At 45.2% G+C, this 18,423-nt stretch overlaps 1 protein-coding gene across 1 annotated transcript in view; it reads left to right on the forward strand.

The window, feature by feature from the left end:
- The first annotated feature begins 1,439 nt into the window (after positions 1–1,439).
- LOC119173357 (uncharacterized) overlaps positions 1,440–18,423 on the forward strand; it is a 420,783-nt gene continuing 403,799 nt past the window's right edge. The window contains exon 1 of the mRNA XM_037424210.2: positions 1,440–1,578. The gene's annotated coding sequence lies outside the window, so the exon portion shown is untranslated. The remainder of the gene's footprint in view (positions 1,579–18,423) is intronic.

An 18,423-nucleotide genomic window follows, 5' to 3' on the forward strand; every position in this document is an offset into this window, starting at 1 on the left:
CCAAATTCGGTATATGTGAAGCTAGCAAAACGGCCGCGAGGGCATAATGAAGGGCCTAATGTACTCCAGTGTAGCATGACGATAGTTCTGTTGCGAGAACAAAACGACGACACAGAGACAAGGAGGAGACGAAGGACACGAGCGTTAAACTTCCAACTGAGTTTATTGCGCAGAGCGCGAAAATATATAGAGGAGACAGTAGCAATGTGACAAAAATGATATGGCAGAAAGAGCAAAACATGAGTAAGAAAAAAAACAAAAGCACAGAAAAAAGCGAAGAAAAGTCTATAAGAAAACTAAACAGAAAAGTAAAGGTAATATAACTACTTGCGCGCACCAAAACCTTCGAGGAACCTTGGTTCCTTCCAGGACAGAGACATGGAGGGCTTGCTAATGCATGACACCTGTGTCGTCGTTTGCATGACACATGCGTCGTCATTTTGTTCTCGCGCTATAACTATTGTTATGCCATACCAACTAGCCCAAGCTACCACACTTCCAATGTAGCGTTGACGCGCGCACACGCTGGGCGCAGCGATGCTACGTTAGCAAAGCGCGAACACTCTATAGTCTGACGCCAGCTGCGACTGCCGTGATTAGCGTCCATCGGTGCGGCCCAACAGCAACCAGCGCGAAATGCGACACGCTGCATTTCGCGCCGATGCGTTACCCAGACAACACTGCGTCTCCCTCTTTTCGGGACGGAAGCACGCCGGACGCCGGATGCGCTGAAACGCACATGCGTCAAAGCAACGCAGCGCGGCGCACGCCTGCGTGTATATGGCAGGACCGGAGCCTGTCGTGGCAACGCCTGCGTGACGCGATGAAATGAATGCTGGCGAGCACGAGCACCGCGTCACGTCGAAATGTATTGGGGCCTTCACTGTGGCATGCAGTCACGTTATCACATGACACGTGACTGTGCAAACATGATTATCATGTTTGCACCAGTCACATACCTTCGTCATTCATTGGAGTCACGTAATACCAAATTTGGCATATGTGAAGCTAGCGAAACGGCCACGAGCGCATCATCAGTGTGGCATGTAGTCACGTTGTTACATGACACGCATGTCGTGATTATCATGTTTGAATGTGTTATTTACCTATGTCTTCCGCTCGCATTGCGTGATACCAAGTTGGGCACATGTGAAGCTAGCGAAATGGCCGCCAGTGCACCATGAGCGTGGCATGTAGCTATAGTGTTACATGACACGCATCTCATGATTATCATGTTTGCACCAGTTACATACGTTCGTCACATTGCAGTGCAGTCAGCGGCAAGACGGGCCTGCGTCACTGAAACATTTTCTTCATTCTTGGCAGGACACAGTGACAAGCCTGGGAGATAATCGCTGTTTTCGTCAAGCGCTGACATCATAGACGCTCTTCGGCGCATGCGGCCCCCGAATCCCTGGACACGCCCGTTCTTAGATCTGCATCACTGCAACCTGGTCCGCTTGGTGTCGGTCGTTGTGAGCCGCGAGCAACGTACAGAAAGCCTGCGTTCCTAGCTCGGCATTGCAGTCAGCGGCAAGACGGGCCAGCGTCACTGAAACACTTTTTCATTCTTTGGAGGTGAGTCCCTAAAATTCACCTTGCAAATAGTGATTTGGTAATTGCCGCTGATTGCACTGCAATGTCTTTCTTGTGTTCATCTTGTACCAATCCTGTCGAAGGCAAATTCCTGGTGTGCTCTAGCTGTTAAGCAAGCTTTCACTTAGGGAAAAACTGTTCCGCGATCACTGACAGTGCTTATATCAAAATGACTACGGTTAAGCGTGAAACGTGGGCGTGTCAAATGTGCAAGTTTGGCATGGGTTCGGGTGATAGCAATGGTTCACTTGTTCCCCACTTATCTACTGTTAATGCCAAATTGGACCATCTGACTAGCACTGTTGAGATGCTTGTGCCGGAAGTTGAGGAACTGCTCTCTTTCAATGAAACATGTGAACAGATGGCGGGCACTGTGACAGAAATTCAAACGTCTATTGACTTCCTGTCGGAAAAATACGATTCCATGCTCTCTACTATGACTTATAACCAAGCCGAAATCTCTCATCTAAGATCTCAGGTGGAATCTGTTTTCGTTACAGTTGCCCATCAAGCTGAAGTTCTTGACAGAACGACAGTGCAAATAAATGAACTAGAGCAATATGGTAGACGTTGTATCTTTGAAATTCATGGTCTCCCTTCTAAACCAGGTGAAAACCTGAAGTTTTTCATTAGTGACTTAGCTGGACGTTTGAACCTAGTAAACTTTCAGGAAGATGAAGTATGCAAGGTACATCGTTTGCCAACCTACGATAAATCTACACGCAGCCCACCCATTCTTGTGCAAGTACAGAACACTTCAATAAAAGAAAAATGGCTTCGAGCTCCAAATGGCTTTCGTGATCTTGCCCAGTCCGATAACTTTCCTCGCTTGTACATTAATGAAAACTTGACCCGGATGAACCGAGAACTCTTCCGATTGACCCGCTCGAAAGGAAAAGAAAAAGGTTATAACTTCGTGCGGACGAGGGACAGAAAGGTGCTAGCAAGAAAAGCGGAAGGAGCACCTACCACTCGCATTGAAAAAGGAACGGATTTGGATAAGCTGGCCTAAACATGGCGGATGTGGAAAGTATCACCTGCACCGACTTCGCGAATGCAGCTAAATTCCTTTCTGGTGCCTCATCTGACGGCTTCAAAGTAGCACATGTCAATACTCGTATTCTTCGGGCATTGGAATCAGTTCTGTGCCATCACTTCTTTATCTCGCCTAACTTTCGATGCTTTCGTCCTTACTGAAATCAACATTTCATCCGAACAATTCTCACAGTTTGTTCTGCCGGGTTACCAAGCCTTTTCATACACACGCCCAACAAGAAAGGGAGGACGCATTGCCGTTTTTATAAGTAACAGATGGGCAGTTTCGCAACTATCCTTTTCCTTTTCACAAGCAAAAGTGTTAGCACTGCGCTTGAACACCCCCGCTTATTCAATGACTTTCTTATCGACGTACTGGCCTCCCAGTTTCAATACGCGCCTTTTCTTATCTGAACTTGAGTCCACATTATCATCCTTATCGATAGAAGAGCATGTGTGCATCATAGGAGACGTCAACATCGACCTTTTGCGTCCCACTGTAGGCCTCGTTCCTGATTTTTTAGACAGCTTTTCTAAATGGGGCTTAGAGTGCCGAATAAATCAAGCGACTCGAGAGGAATGTTTGGCTGGCTAGCTCGTCGTGTCGTGCATTGACCACGTTTTCGTGCGTGCTTAGAACTTGCTCACAAAAACCGCAATAGTACAGACGAAGATAGCTGGCCATTGCTTTGTTGGCGGCTCAATAAGCGGTCCACATATGACGACGATGCCAACCGATACAAAAAAAGTAACTTCGGTGCTAGAATAAAAAAAAATTGATAGTGTGGTAGGTCATTATGGCTGGAATTCTTTTTTGTCAATAACGTCTTTTAGTGATCTCTACGATAAATTTGTAGAAGCGTTCATAAGCTTAAAAGAAAGTGCTACGTGAACGATACACATTAAACAACGTAAATTGGATAATAAATGTATGTCAACACATTTACTCGCTGCAATAAAAGAAAAGGACTTGCTTTGCACACAATGTAAGCGTTATCCTACCTGTTCAGACTTGCAAGCTAAATTTAGGCAAAGCAGAAACAAGGTTAATGCTATGATTCGCTCGGCTAAACGAACCCATTTCCGAGCCAAATTTAAGCATGCCAGTAACAGCAGCGAAAAAAAACTGGGCGTTAATTAACACCTTTAGAGGCGCAAACACTCGCGTCAATATTTCGAATAACTTTTTTTTGAGTCAAGCCAATAACGCACAGCAGATTGCTGATGAATTTAACAACTTTTTCTCTTGAACAATTAAAAACACAAATTCCCAATTAGGCCCGTGCACTTTACGTCACAGTGTTAGTGAATCGGCTTATCTACCTTTAGTATCACATGAACTTACGATCTATCATTTTCAGTTTGAAGTGTAAAAAATCTGCTGGTATTCATGGTGTTTCTATAACTGACTTGCACTGTACATTTGAATACACCCATGAAGTTCTGCTAGCACTCATAAATGGCATTATTTCTAGCGGAGAAATTCCCATAAACTTAAAAACATCAATAGTTATACCTCTACACAAATGCGGTGCGTGTGATAAACTTGAAAATTATTGTCCGATATCAATTCTTCCTTCTATAGCACAAATAATAGAAAAACATTTGTTGTTAACGATGACAAGCTTTCTCGATAGCCACAACATCTTATCGCCTTGCCAGTATGGTTTTCGACAGGGGAAAAACACTCAGACGCTATTGGAAGACTTCTCTGATCAGTTGAATGAGGCGTTCGATAACAACAAAGTTGCCTGTGCGCTCTTTCTTGACTGCAGCAAGGCTTTCGATAGTATCCATCATGCCTTGTTATTGGATAAACTTTTTCAGTTAGGGTTTAGGGGTGCTTTCTGGTCTTTGTTGGCAAATTTTCTCCAAGGCAGGCGTCAACTTGTATCCGCTGAACAATCTCACAGCGCGTTCAAAATCATCAAAACCGGCCTTCCACAGGGATCAATTCTTAGTCCGCTGCTATTCAATATTTTTGTAAATGACCTTCACAGCGCGATACCGGTTTCTCTATATCAATGCGCCGACGACACTGTGATTGTGACGACTGCAAACAACTTTTATTAGGCGATTACTCTTCTTCAGTCAGCTGCCACTAAAGCCATGGATTGGTTTTAAGATAACCTTATTATATAAATGTGTCTAAAACTAATTTATTCTGTCTCCACAATCCATTGAAGAAAGTATCCCTTGATTATTCTTTCATTTTGCATTGTTCTGACTGTTCATCCTGCTCTTGTTGTCCATTACAGTATTCATCTGTTGTGAAATACCTTGGCTTATACATTGACAGCGACCTTTCCTGGAATAGTCATCTCGCCTATGTTTGCAAAAGACTTCGCGCTGTGTCATGTCTATTATATAACATAAGATACAACATGTTGTTTTTAGTACGTAAGATGATAGCACACGCTTTAGGCTACAGTATACAGCGTTACGGAATAACCATTTACGGACACTGTGCTGCCCGTTGGCACAATAGAATAAACAGAATATTGCGTTCGATTTTAAAAAATATATCTTACGACCTGAACATTAATTCTGAGAAAGACATTTTCAAAACGCTGTTTATGCCAAACTTCAATGATCCGTTAATTCAAACGGTTGTTTTGAAACATTTCTGGTCCAAAGAATTCCTGGTTCCGTATGTTACTTCTCGTTCTTGAAGGTCCAAAGTACGTTACTGGAGGCTGCGGTGTTCAACAAAATATGGGACTAGAATACGAGCCCATTATGTACCAACCTATTTCAATGTACTTTCCCCCAGCATTTTTCGCACAAAAACAAAATACAAATTAAAGAAACTGCTACAGCGTATCTGTCTACAATTGTAATGCATGTCGTGTGTTATTTCATATACACTGATTGGCAAGCATGATGCTGCACAATTATCCAGTGTGTTACTTTGCTTAAGAAGCATTTGCTCTAATTCTTTCTTTTTACCTTTACACGTTTCCACTTTCAATTGCTGTAACTATTGTATAATGCTTGTAACTATTGCTTGTATGCCCTGTTGTTTCTAATCTTATATGCACTTTTTTTTTGTCCTATCATCCCTCTTAGGCCATGAAATACAATCTTGTAACGCTTCCTGTTTGTTTTGCTGTCTGCCAGGCTCTGCCACTCAAGCCACCAATGGGCTTTGGCAGGCCTCGTCACATGTACTATTTTATTTAAAGAAATAAAAGGTATTATTATTATTATTATTATTATTAATAGTATTATTATACATTTGCATACTGTATTACCGAATTTGGTATATGTGACACTAGCGAAACGGCCGCCAACGCATCTTGAGCGTGGCATGTAGTCATGTTGTTACATGACCCGCATGTCATAATTTTTATGCCAGGGTCTGTCGCTTGTTTTCGCCATGAAATTATGCCATACCATACCAGAACTGAATGCAGGAACAGCGCAACCTAGAAGTAGTTACTTCGTAACTACGGAAGCGAAAAAACAAGGACAGAAAAGAGCGCTGACTTTCAACAAAGATTTAATGCCGGAGTGGTGTACATATATAGGCGAAAAATGAGAAAAATGGGCATGCGTAGAAGGGTGCAAGAACAACTACTGCGATACAATGTCAGCAAAACTATTGTCTCTTGTTGAACGGGCTGAAAAAGCAAATACATGTGTATCTTAAAAAACATCGAGATACGCAATCTCTTTTTGCAACAACGCAACCGATGGGCAACTTACACATTTACCGTCAAACTTGTTTATTTGATAGGCTTCAATTATCTCACGTGTGGCCTGCGAGTTGCGCTTGCTTAATACCTCGCAACGCTCAAAAACTGGCACGCAGCCGCAGTCTCTGCAGTGGATTCCGAGGTGTCCTTGAACTACGTTGTGTACATTGTTATTGTGCTCTCTTAAACGGTCATTAAGGCACCTTCCGGTTTGCCCTATGCAGACCATTCCGCACGAAAGCGGAATGAGATATACGACACCAATAACACAAGGTACAAAGCGCGTTCTGTGTTTCTCAGTGCATCTTCCTTTAATAGCAGCTGGATTATTCACCAGCTTACAAAGCTTTGTAAGCTTTTCTGGGGCGGAAAAAATAACAGTGACACCAGCGCGTTTACCGATTTTTTTCAGCCGATGTGACACGTTATGCAGATACGGAACTGCAACATATTTTATAGGAACAGACGCGCTTTGAGGCTGAGATCGCCCTCCTCGATTTTTAATTTCCTTCAAAAGTTTTTCCGCAACAGTAGAAATCGGGGGGCTCGAGTAACCAGCGCTTAAGAGGCTCTCTACCTGTGCTTTTAAACTGCATTGCATCGAGTGCGGGCATGACCTCTTAAAAGCGTTTACCAGGTAACCTTTAATGAAACCATTTTTCACCAATTTTGAATGAGCTGAGTGGAAAGGTAAAAGGGCTTAACCACTTCTCGGTGAAAAAAGCCAGCACAAATGATTACTTCTAAGACAGAGTGTTAGGTCTAAGAACCTAATCAAATTTCCAGACGGTAACTCATGCGTATGTTCAAGAGGATACAAGTGCTTCTTAAACAAATCTAGAAGACCAAGGACAACATCAAAAACAGTATCCAAACAATCAATAAATACAATGAAATCATCAACAAACCTACAGACCTTCACAACGAGAGACAAGTCGAGATCTTTTTGAATGTGGCGATCCTTATGCGCGAGAAAGATGTCACTCAGGACTGGTGCCAAACAGGAACCTATGCAAACGCCGCTTTTTTAATTAAATGTTGCTCATTCCACTAACAACTTACACTCGTAACAACTAACAACTAAGTAACAACTAACACTCGTACGACAAGTTGCTCGACGCACCCCGGACAGCGAGATGAACAGGTGTGTTTCTGATGGTGTGGACGTTTTAACACGCTGTAAACCACCAAGCAGTGCAGTGCCCACTAGAAATGTTGTATCTTTCTTAAAAGCCCAGTCTTTAGTTCTTTTACCTTCGGACAAAGAAGGTGGCTTTGCTGTTTTGCCTTCCCTTTTGTTTAAGGACAAAGCCACCATGGCTATAAACTCTGTTTTTAAACCCAGCCACTCTTCTATAGCAAAAGCTAAGTTGAAAGCGAAAAGGCTTTGCAGCTCTCTCGTCCTAGAAAAAGTTGCTAAATGTATTGACAAATCAAAGAAGCTAAGTCTTGACATATTTTTTACCGCTAAGACGCATAAGATTGACTGCCCACTACGGGTTATATTTTCTGAGAACGGGGCCTGGCAAAAACAGGTCGCCTTGTTTTTAAGAGAACAGCTTAACCTTTTAACTATTGACGATCCTTTCCTGGTAAAAGACTCTGAGGCGGTTATTACGTTTTTAAGGTCTAATGACAAAAGACTGAAGGCTTTCTCAATAGACGTGAAAGATCTATATTATTCACTTCCACATAATGAACTGCTCTAATGCTTAGAAAAATGCATTGATTCGCTTGGGTCGATAAATTTCCAGAATGCGTCAGGTATGCCAGTTCATGGTTTTCTGGAATTGCTTTCATTTTATTTAAAGTCAACGGTTGTATTTTGGAATGAGCAACATTTGATTCAAAAAGTGGTGTTTGCATAGGTCCCTGTTTGGCACCAGTCCTGAGTGACATCTTTCTCGCGCATAAGGATCGCCACATTCAAAAAGATCTCGACTTGTCTCTCGTTGTGAAGGTCTGTAGGTTTGTTGATGATTTCATTGTATTTATTGATTGTTTGGATACTGTTTTTGATGTTGTTGTCCTTGGTCTTCTAGATTTGTTTAAGAAGCACTTGTATCCTCTTGAACATACCCATGAGTTACCGTCTGGAAATTTGATTAGGTTCTTAGACCTAACACTCTGTCTTAGAAGTAATCATTTGTGCTGGCTGTTTTCACCGAGAAGTGGTAAAGCCCTTTTACCTTTCCACTCAGCTCATTCAAAATTGGTGAAAAGGGGTATCATTAAAGGTTACCTGGTAAACGCTTTTAAGAGGTCATGCCCGCACTCGATGCAATGCAGTTTAAAAGCACAGGTAGAGAGCCTCTTAAGCGCTGGTTACTCGAGCCCCCCGATTTCTACTGTTGCGGAAAAACTTTTGAAGGAAATTAAAAATCGAGGAGGGCGATCTCAGCCTCAAAGCGCGTCTGTTCCTATAAAATATGTTGCAGTTCCGTATCTGCATAACGTGTCACATCGGCTGAAAAAAATCGGTAAACGCGCTGGTGTCACTGTTATTTTTTCCGCCCCAGAAAAGCTTACAAAGCTTTGTAAGCTGGTGAATAATCCAGCTGCTATTAAAGGAAGATGCACTGAGAAACACAGAACGCGCTTTGTACCTTGTGTTATTGGTGTCGTATATCTCATTCCGCTTTCGTGCGGAATGGTCTGCATAGGGCAAACCGGAAGGTGCCTTAATGACCGTTTAAGAGAGCACAATAACAATGTACACAACGTAGTTCAAGGACACCTCGGAATCCACTGCAGAGACTGCGGCTGCGTGCCAGTTTTTGAGCGTTGCGAGGTATTAAGCAAGCGCAACTCGCAGGCCACACGTGAGATAATTGAAGCCTATCAAACAAACAAGTTTGACGGTAAATGTGTAAGTTGCCCATCGGTTGCGTTGTTGCAAAAAGAGACTGCGTATCCCGATCTTTTTTAAGATACACATGTATTTATTTTTTCAGCCCGTTCAACAAGAGACAATAGTTTTGCTGACATTGTATCGCAGTAGTTGTTCTTGCACCCTTCTACGCATACCCATTTTTCTCATTTTTCGCCTATATATGTACACCACTCCAGCATTAAATCTTTGTTGAAAGTCAGCGCTCTTTTCTGTCCTTGTTTTTTTGCTTCCGTGGTGATGAAGTAACTACTTCTAGGTTGCACTGTTCCTGCATTCAGTTATGTCCTACCAACTTGCCCAGGCTTCCACGCTTCATTACCACATTGACACGTTAAAGAGAAACAAATACTATACCTCTGACTGGCACTCACATTTACAAGTTAGTTATAATGTTCAACACGAGAAAGTTATGTCTAGCTACAGTATTGATTCGCAAAGCCTGAATATTGGTAGTCGACCTAAATGTTTTTTATTGTGAGACATGACACTACCTCCACTCGATGCGATACACTGCTTAACTAGTGTTTTTTCTCACAAAATAGTAAAAAAATAGTTGATTTCTCCTACTTACGTTACGGCTATCTAGAATTTATAACTAAGCACTTTTATATGCAGCAATATCTTATAGGTGGCATCCAAAGTGACGAAGCACTTTGTTAGTACTAACATTGCAATTGACAGCGCATAAAGAGAAATAGCGGTGGCTGCATTTTTGATGCAGACGAAGATGCTGTAGGCCCGTCTGCTGAGATTTGGGTGCACGGTAAAGAGCCCCAGGTGGTCGGAATTTCCTGAGGCGCTTCTCATAAGGTGGTTTTGGGACGTCAAACCACGCATATCAATCAATCAATCAATTTATAGAAGTAATGAATGTAAACTGTCGTCCTGTTCACCTTTTTCTCAAATGGTCGGGAGCACTAGTCAGTGCCAAAAACCAAATGACCACACAGTGAAACCTAAACCAAGAACAGAAATAATGTTCAAGACTTCGAAATTTAGCTCCAAGAAAAAGTGGAGCACTACTTTGCTGACAACTGTACGTATTGCGCCTGTGTATTGACGACTCCCAAATTGACACCTTTAAAGAAATGTTGCTTTTATTTTTATACGCTGTTCTGTTTTGTTGTGAAGGTCACTTGGTTTGTCCAATATAACAGTAAAAGTAGATTAGAAGCTATCACACTTTATCCGAGCTCGCACTCCGAAATGGTGCGCCCTAGTGGCTACAACGTGGCATTCGCCTCATTTTCTATATCGTCTAGTACTTTTGCTGTAACGAATAGCGCGTGAGAGATAAGAGGTCTGTTAATTACATAGTGCAAATGATCTCATTTTACATAATGTGGATTTGACATCAGGGCCACTAATCTCCAGAAGTCTAGCTGGCAGCTTAGAGGACGCACAAGTCATTCATTAGTTTCCTTTTTTTTTGCACGTACAGCAAATACGCTGAAAGCGTCAGGCATATTTTTTTTCAGGAAATGGGAAAGTTTACTTATTCGACAATGAATAGGGCAGAAATATGGGAAAAAGAAGTAAAACACAAGAACTGGATAAAACTGGGTGTTTATTATGGCCACCTGGGACCCTGAAATTCATTTTTTGCAATCATCGGGGGGTGAACGCTGCCTATGTCAGGTTGTTTTAACACTGACATTTATTCTATGCCATCGTTTGGTCTACGCTACCGACGCTACCGATTTAGCGCTTACGCGTTAAAATATCCTATGCGTGTTCCCATCGTTTCTAGGTACATACTAAGTGTCAATCACCTGCGGTACTTACCCGCATACCAGTGGCACATACCAGCCTGTGGGTATGTGTCGCTGTCTGAAGGGAAGTGTTTGACTACGTACGCGACTGGATTGTGAGATTATTCATGTCTTACCAGCGCGTCATGCACGTCAAACCATCTTACCCTCCCATGCTAATTTTGATTCACGCCAAGTTAAGGAGGTAACCACGAGAGCACCCAAATTTAGACTGCTAGATAGATAGATAGATAGATAGATTCAAACTGAGTGCGGCTGCACTTCACATGGGCTCCGGCTTTTCATGCTAGTTTTTGTGGTGCAACGCTGTGCTACTTCAAAGTTTTTGCACCGGCCTATTCACCAAGTTGCAAGAAAAGATCTGACACCCCCCACTAAGTGGTGAGTGATTATCTACACCGAACTCTTCACATCTCGAGGGCAAGGTCCTCCCCGCTAACACTTACGCCGCGACCGATGCGCGAGCCCGTCTCGCACTTGTGGCTCGCGTTGCAAGTACACCCACCGAACGCGCAGGTCTGGGAAAGAGCTTCGCGTTCCTTTCTCGACCAGAAAACCTGGTTAAAGGGAGAAACCCCTTGCTACCAGCCACGTAGGCTTTCAAATCGTGTTGATGGCTACTACAGGACCACAAGAAGAACCAACATCAATGCAAACCGAAGTGAACGCCGAGACACCCACGGAGAAATCATGGTGGCCGTAAGATGTCAACAGTGGAAAAACAACAGGAAAGGAGCATATACAATGTCTGCAAGTAGGACGCAAAGAAAAACGAGCGCCGAACCGAATTTAAGCATCCAAATAGACACCCGAGAAAGAGCCCGTTCCCACGAAACAAGCTTCGAAGCAACGCAACTTGAACACGCCCCCTTTTCCTACAGGCGACTTTAAAATTGTCTACAGGCCACAAGTTGGACTCGACTTATCAAAATGGAGTCTAAAATTAATCACGCACGCCATCGGACGATCAAGTGGTCTCACACAATAAGATTTCTACGACAACGTTCGAGTTGAAGTGCAGAGCGTTGGAAACATTGTCATTGCTAGTACCACCAACACAGAACGCGCAACCAATTTGAGAAGCATTGCTACCATCCAGTTAGGCGGCACTTTCTTCAGTGTGAACCCCCACGTGAAACATCCCGACGATGTATGCAGAGGTGTAATCTACGGGATTCTTCCGGGAACCAGCAGTACCGAAATTGTAGCTGGCCTCAGAGTCGACTCACGATACACGGTCCTTGGCGCTCGCATGTTTGGTCAGTCTTCCACCGCCGTCATCACTTTAGATGGACCACACGTCCCGTACTACATCACCTACCAAAGTGGATACTACCGCTGCAAACCCTATCGAAAGTCTGTGCAGTTCTGTCGCAAATGCGGTGCCATTGGGCACCGACAAGACATCTGTCCCAGACCCAGAGAAGACTTCTGTTACAAGTGTGAACAAGACGCAGTCACCACAGATCACGAATGTATTCCCAACTGCAAAATATGTGAACAGCCCCATGAAACCGCCGGAAAATAATGCAAGAAGAAGCTACGACCAAACCCACCACCTCACCAAGTTAGACTACAAACACTCGAGAAGGCGAAAGCCTGAGAGAATGGTTGTAGTTCACGCAGCGAAGACTTCACCGAGCTTGACAAACCATCTCCTAGTCCCAGCGGCACATTGCACGACAAGGGCGGCCGAAGCAAGTCTAGGTCTGTTCTGCGATCGCGATCCAGGTCTGGCACAAGATCCCGCTCACTCACCGCCCAACGCATCAGCTATGCTGATGCAACCCGCGTAGGTTTGACTTCACAGAACAACAAGAACACTCCAGATTGCTCATCTACTGAATACAATGCATTCAAGAATTTGGAAAAAAATGGTTTTTAATCTGAAAAAAGCTCTGCAAAGCCAGCGTGACCAGCTCTGAAAACAAGGTGCAGTTGTCGATAAGCTCGTAAAACTATGCCAAGAACAAGAAAAGATCATAGCGAAGCAGCATGCAAGCATAGAGAGGCTCACTCGACTATTCGAAGAACAGCACAAAGCTAAACAACTAGCCACGAAACTCACCACACCAGATATTGAAGCTGTCGTGGAGGCCAAAGTACTCTGCATCATAGAAACAAAAGTCGCCGCCCTTGTCGACTCACAGCTCACGGCGACAGTAGAGCCACAACGCACATCAGCAGGCGAATCGACGCTCAAAGCACTCGTCCTAGCGAAGTTAGAGCCCATCTCCGCCCAAATTGGTGAAACGTTCACGACGCTCAGCCGTAGAATGGACACTCACACAGCCCAAATTAACGATCTCAAGTCGCAGCTAACCAACCTTGTGGTACATGTCAAGAACAACTGCATTAGTCACGCAGAACTTGAAGACTGCCATGGCAGAAAAAAACACGCTCAAAGAGAGAAAAAGTTTCTTACTCCTTCTCTTCCGATGGCGAGCAGGTAAACGTACCAGATATTAACGAAGATGGCAGGCTCTAAGAATAGGATTTCTACTCCGCAACCAAATTTTACCATTTGGCAGTAGAACTGTCGTTCATACAGAACCAAGCTTACTAATATACAAGAATTTATAAAAGTAAATCAACCCGACCTCATCGCTCTACAAGAGAACAATACGGAAAAAATTGCGGCTCGCAGGATACAACACCGTTGCTCTGACCTCAAGAACCGCCATTTCACTTAAAAAAAAAACTTTTGCGGCCCAAGTACACAAGATAGAAGACACAACAGTTGAACACTCCATCGTGGAAGTCATACCGAAAAGAAAATCGCAACAAAGCCTTTACGTCACTAACGTGTACAGCCCACCGCGAGATCAGCTCAGGGACTACGATTACTTCATCCGCGAACTCAGAAAACGCACAAAAGGTCACCGGTTATTGGTCGTAGGGGACTTCAATGCGCCCCACACAGCTTGAAGCTTTGCCATCACCACCAAAAAAGGCGCGAGAGGCCAAGATTCCGCTCAGCAGCACGGGCTCACATTGTTGAATGATCCGCTCCAGCCCACGAGAGTGGGAAACAGCGTCTCGAGAGATACCACGCTCGACCTCACCTTTACACGAGATGTCAAGAAGGTGGGATGGATCTGTCTCCCCGAGACGCTTGGCAGAGATCACCAAATAATTCAGCTCGAAATATAATATGACCAACGACCTGCAAAAACAGGCACAGCAAGACTGACAGAATGGAATGCCTTCAGAAACAAGCTCGACGGTGACAACGCAATAGCGGACATAGACGCCTGGCTCACCAAGATTCTGGATACCGGAAGTAATGCAGCTTAATGAAGACCATCCCGCAGTAGATACCCACTTACTCCGCCTCTGGGAGGCCTGACGAGCCTTACGGAAGAGATGGAACAGGCAAAAATTGAACAAGAAACTCGGGAAAAGAATTTCCTTATTGACAGAAGAGGCGCAACAGTATGCTGAATATCTAGCGAGACACAACTGGCGCGACTTCTGCGATAAGCTCCAGGGTACGCTCAGCACCAAGAAGACGTGGAACCTGCTGAGGACTCGCCTCGGTGACCGCCCCACCAAGACGCAGCAGCGGCAACGAGTACGTCAGCTAACACACAAGTACGATGGCTCGGAGGAAGACCTGCTCCACGAACTATGCAACAAGCTGCATGGTCCTGTCCAATCAGCGGCAATGCCACCACCACACAAAGAATACGAAGGCATGCCCAACTCCAACCTTGACAGGCCCTTCACACCAGGAGAGCTTCAAGCAGCTCTTTTCAAGCTTACAAGAAACACGATTCCAGGCAAAGACAGGATAGTAAACAAGCACCTCCGACAGCTATCCAATCAGCCTATGACTGCTCTCCTACAGTACTACAATGACTGCTGGGACAAAGGAGAGCTTCTGACCGCGTGGAAGCATTCAAAGGTTATTATGATACCTAAGCCTAACAAGACCATAGCTGTTGACAACCTTAGACCCATTTCTCTGACTTCGTGCGTTGGTAAGCTGTTTGAGCATATGATCTATGACCGGCTAACGTCGCACCTTGAGGAAAACGGGTACTTCCCAGACACCATGTTTGGCTTCGGCCAGCTGCTTTCTACGCAGGACATCCTCTTACTTTTCAAGGAAGATCTAGTTGATTATTGAGCAAGAATATCAAGGTATCCCTTCTTGCCATTGATATGAAAAGCGCCTTTGACAATGTTAGCCATAAAACAATACTACAAAATCTCGAAGATACTGGCTGCGGTTCCAAAATTTATGGCTATGTTCGAAGCTTCCTAACTGGTCGTACGGCCTAGGTGGGAATATAGAGAATACGGAGCGAAAAAATTGAGCTGCCGAACAGGGGTACACCTCAAGGCTTTCTTGTGTCACCACTCTTTTTCAACGTGGCACTTCTTAAGCTCCCCTGGCTTCTCGAAAAAATACAGGGCCTACATCACACCATCTACGCGGACGATATTACGCTTTGGACTCGAGGCAAGAGCACTGGAGAGCAAGAAAGCTGCCTTCAGGAGGCGGGCAATGTCATAGAGAACTACCTCGAAAGCTGCGGCCTCCATAGTGCAACTGAAAAATCGGAATTACTGGTACTCAACGACCGCACGCGAAGAACACCTCCAACCTGCGAAGCGCCAGACCTATGCATCATCCTTCATGGGGTCCAAATACCGACGGTCACCTCGCTTCCCGTGCTCGGCTCGCGCCTGCATCACGACGAATCAGGGGCCGCCACGCTTCGTGCACTTCAACGCACAGCCTTCCAGCTCACGCACCTGGTAAGGATATGAAGCGTGGTAAGGATACTCACAAACCGGCGCAGTGGCCTGAAGGAAAACGATACCTCGAGAGTTGTGCAGGCTCTTTTAACCAGCCGAATCACCTATGGAACCCCGTATATCGTCCTCAAGACATCTGAAGTCGACAAGCTGAATGTGCTCATCCGCAGAGCTACCAAGCTCGCCATAGGGCTACCTCCAATGGCGTCGACCACTAGACTCCTAAGAATAGGTATACACAATAATTTGCAAAAGCTGGCAGGAGCCCAACGGACTAGCCAACTCGAGAGACTTAAGCTTACGTCGATGGGCAGATTGGTCCTTGAGCGCTTGGGCTACGGTGAGAGCTACATCTGCGAGGCAGACTGCAAAGAGAAGATGCCGCCGTACATGCGAGAATCATTCAGCATCGCCCAAGTACAGCGTAACATGCATCCCGAGTACCATCGGGAAAGACGAATCGCTCGAGTCGACACCATTTGCAGAAGAGACCAGCACGATCTAGACGCTCGCTACGTCGACGCGGCAAAATACGCCGGCAAAAATGCCTACGCTTTAAGTGTGATCGACGCGAAAGGACAAGAGCTGGCGTCCGCCATCCTCCGGGTGCGGAGCTTGATTCTGATGAGGAAGCAGCGATTGCCATTGCCACTACGACTGGTAAGGATGCGGTCGTAGTTTTCACAGATTCCCAATCCGCTGTCCACAAAATACACACGAGGCCGAATCTCCGCTGAAGCTCTGAATATTCTGAGAAAAAGCCGAACTCCGCTTCATTACACTTGCGTGGTAGCGTGGTACGGGGCTGGGTCACGAGGGGCTCGAGGGAAATGAAGCGGCTCACTCTGCGGCCCACGGTCACGTCAACTGGGCCTTCCTCAGCCCCTCGCTTGACCCACAGTTAGCCAGCGCTGCAGAAGTAGAGACCATACCACCAAAAAACAACGCCTTCCTACAACACTATCGTCTAGCTCGCAGGGTGTACCCGCCACTTCACACCAAGCTGACTAAAGAAGAGGCCACAGCATTTCGGAGACTTCAAGCTAACACCTATACACATGGCACCCTACTGCATAGAATCTACCCAATGCTATACGCCTACAACTGCCCAATATGCGACGTGCCAGACACACTGGCCCACCTACTACTCGAGTGCCCATGGTGCCACAAAGATGCCAATACCAAGTCCACAACGACTGCACGTATCGACCCCCTAGCCGAGACGTGGGAGGCCAAGATTGCCGCAAGTGACCTAGACGACCAACGAGGACTTGTCGCCAAGGCCCGGAAGGCGATTTTGGCCAGAAGATTCCTGGAATAAGGGACCCTCCTACCTATGGTGACCCGAGCTCACAAACTCGGGAACACTGTTTCAAAAAATAAAATGTTTATTTGAACATTAGTATCACAAGGACGCACTCTGAGAACTATCTGACTAGAAGGGATTGCCAGGTTATACTGGCTGGGCGTAACGTTTTTGGTTTTAGCAAGGTTTAGCGAGGACTGGGGCGCAGTGCCATAAACTAAAGGCGGTGAAATGTGGGTTGTAGACAGGATGCGCCGGCCGTAAGAAATTCGTTGGGATGTCCGCTGGATGGCGGGACTTCTATAAGCTGAATATATGATGAAAAATGTGAGATGGTGGTACTTGGAGTGTTCACTAGATGGCCGGACGAATGAACAAACGGACAGACAGAAGATGCACGGTCGAACAGACGGACGCATGCATGGATGCACTGGCGCACGAACGGACGCCAAGATGGACGTACGGACGAACGGTTGGACGCGCGGACAGTCGCACAGACGGACGCACGGATGACGGGAAGCAACAACGAACGGATGGACGCTTTGCCCCTATTATCATGCACTCCATGAATATGCTGTGCTTTTTTTATTTTCCGTGGCGAAACTCAATAGATATCCTACAGAAACGCTGCAGAGGCTGTGTAAGAAATAGCTCTGTATAGATGTAGTGCATGAATACAACATACTGCGGCTACAGAGGTTGTGCAAATTTCTGGAGAAAAGGTGCAAAACTTGCCTATTGGGAGGTGACGGGGATGACATGAAGTGTGCCACTTACGTATGCTGCCTTCTAAGTGATTCTTGGCATACAGAATTATCGCAGAAAGGCTGTAACTTTTTCGCAACTTTTTTCTCCTCCTGATGGCATGATTGAGGAATGCACTTAGAAGCGAGGCAGCTCAGTAGCTGATGTACACGAAGTCCGACTACACTATTGCGACCACGGCCGACAATCACAACTCGTTTCGATAGGAGGTCAGAGAATCGTCGATTTTTCAGTGGAACGCAAGAGGTCTGAGATCTCGCATATCCGATTTTCGCAAATTCATTCATCTGTACCAATTTCTTTTCATGATTATATGTGAACCAAAATTATCGCACCCAATCAGACTATCCGGCTACGAGTCATTTTTCTCATCAAGTGACATCGAAATTTGCAAGGTTGTTGTATTTATTCGCCGGGGGCTTACTTACGTCGTCCAGGCATTGCAACCTCACGACGGCAATCAGTATGTGTGCTTGTCTGTTAAAAAAAGGAAAGGTGACATTTGCACTTCTGGGTGTGTATATATCCCCATCAAGTCAATTCGATGCCAAAAAACTAAACGGCATAATAAGGGCATATCCGGGTCTGTTG

This window comes from Rhipicephalus microplus, chromosome 5 (genome assembly GCF_043290135.1).
Source record: "Rhipicephalus microplus isolate Deutch F79 chromosome 5, USDA_Rmic, whole genome shotgun sequence".
NCBI lineage: Eukaryota > Metazoa > Arthropoda > Arachnida > Ixodida > Ixodidae > Rhipicephalus > Rhipicephalus microplus.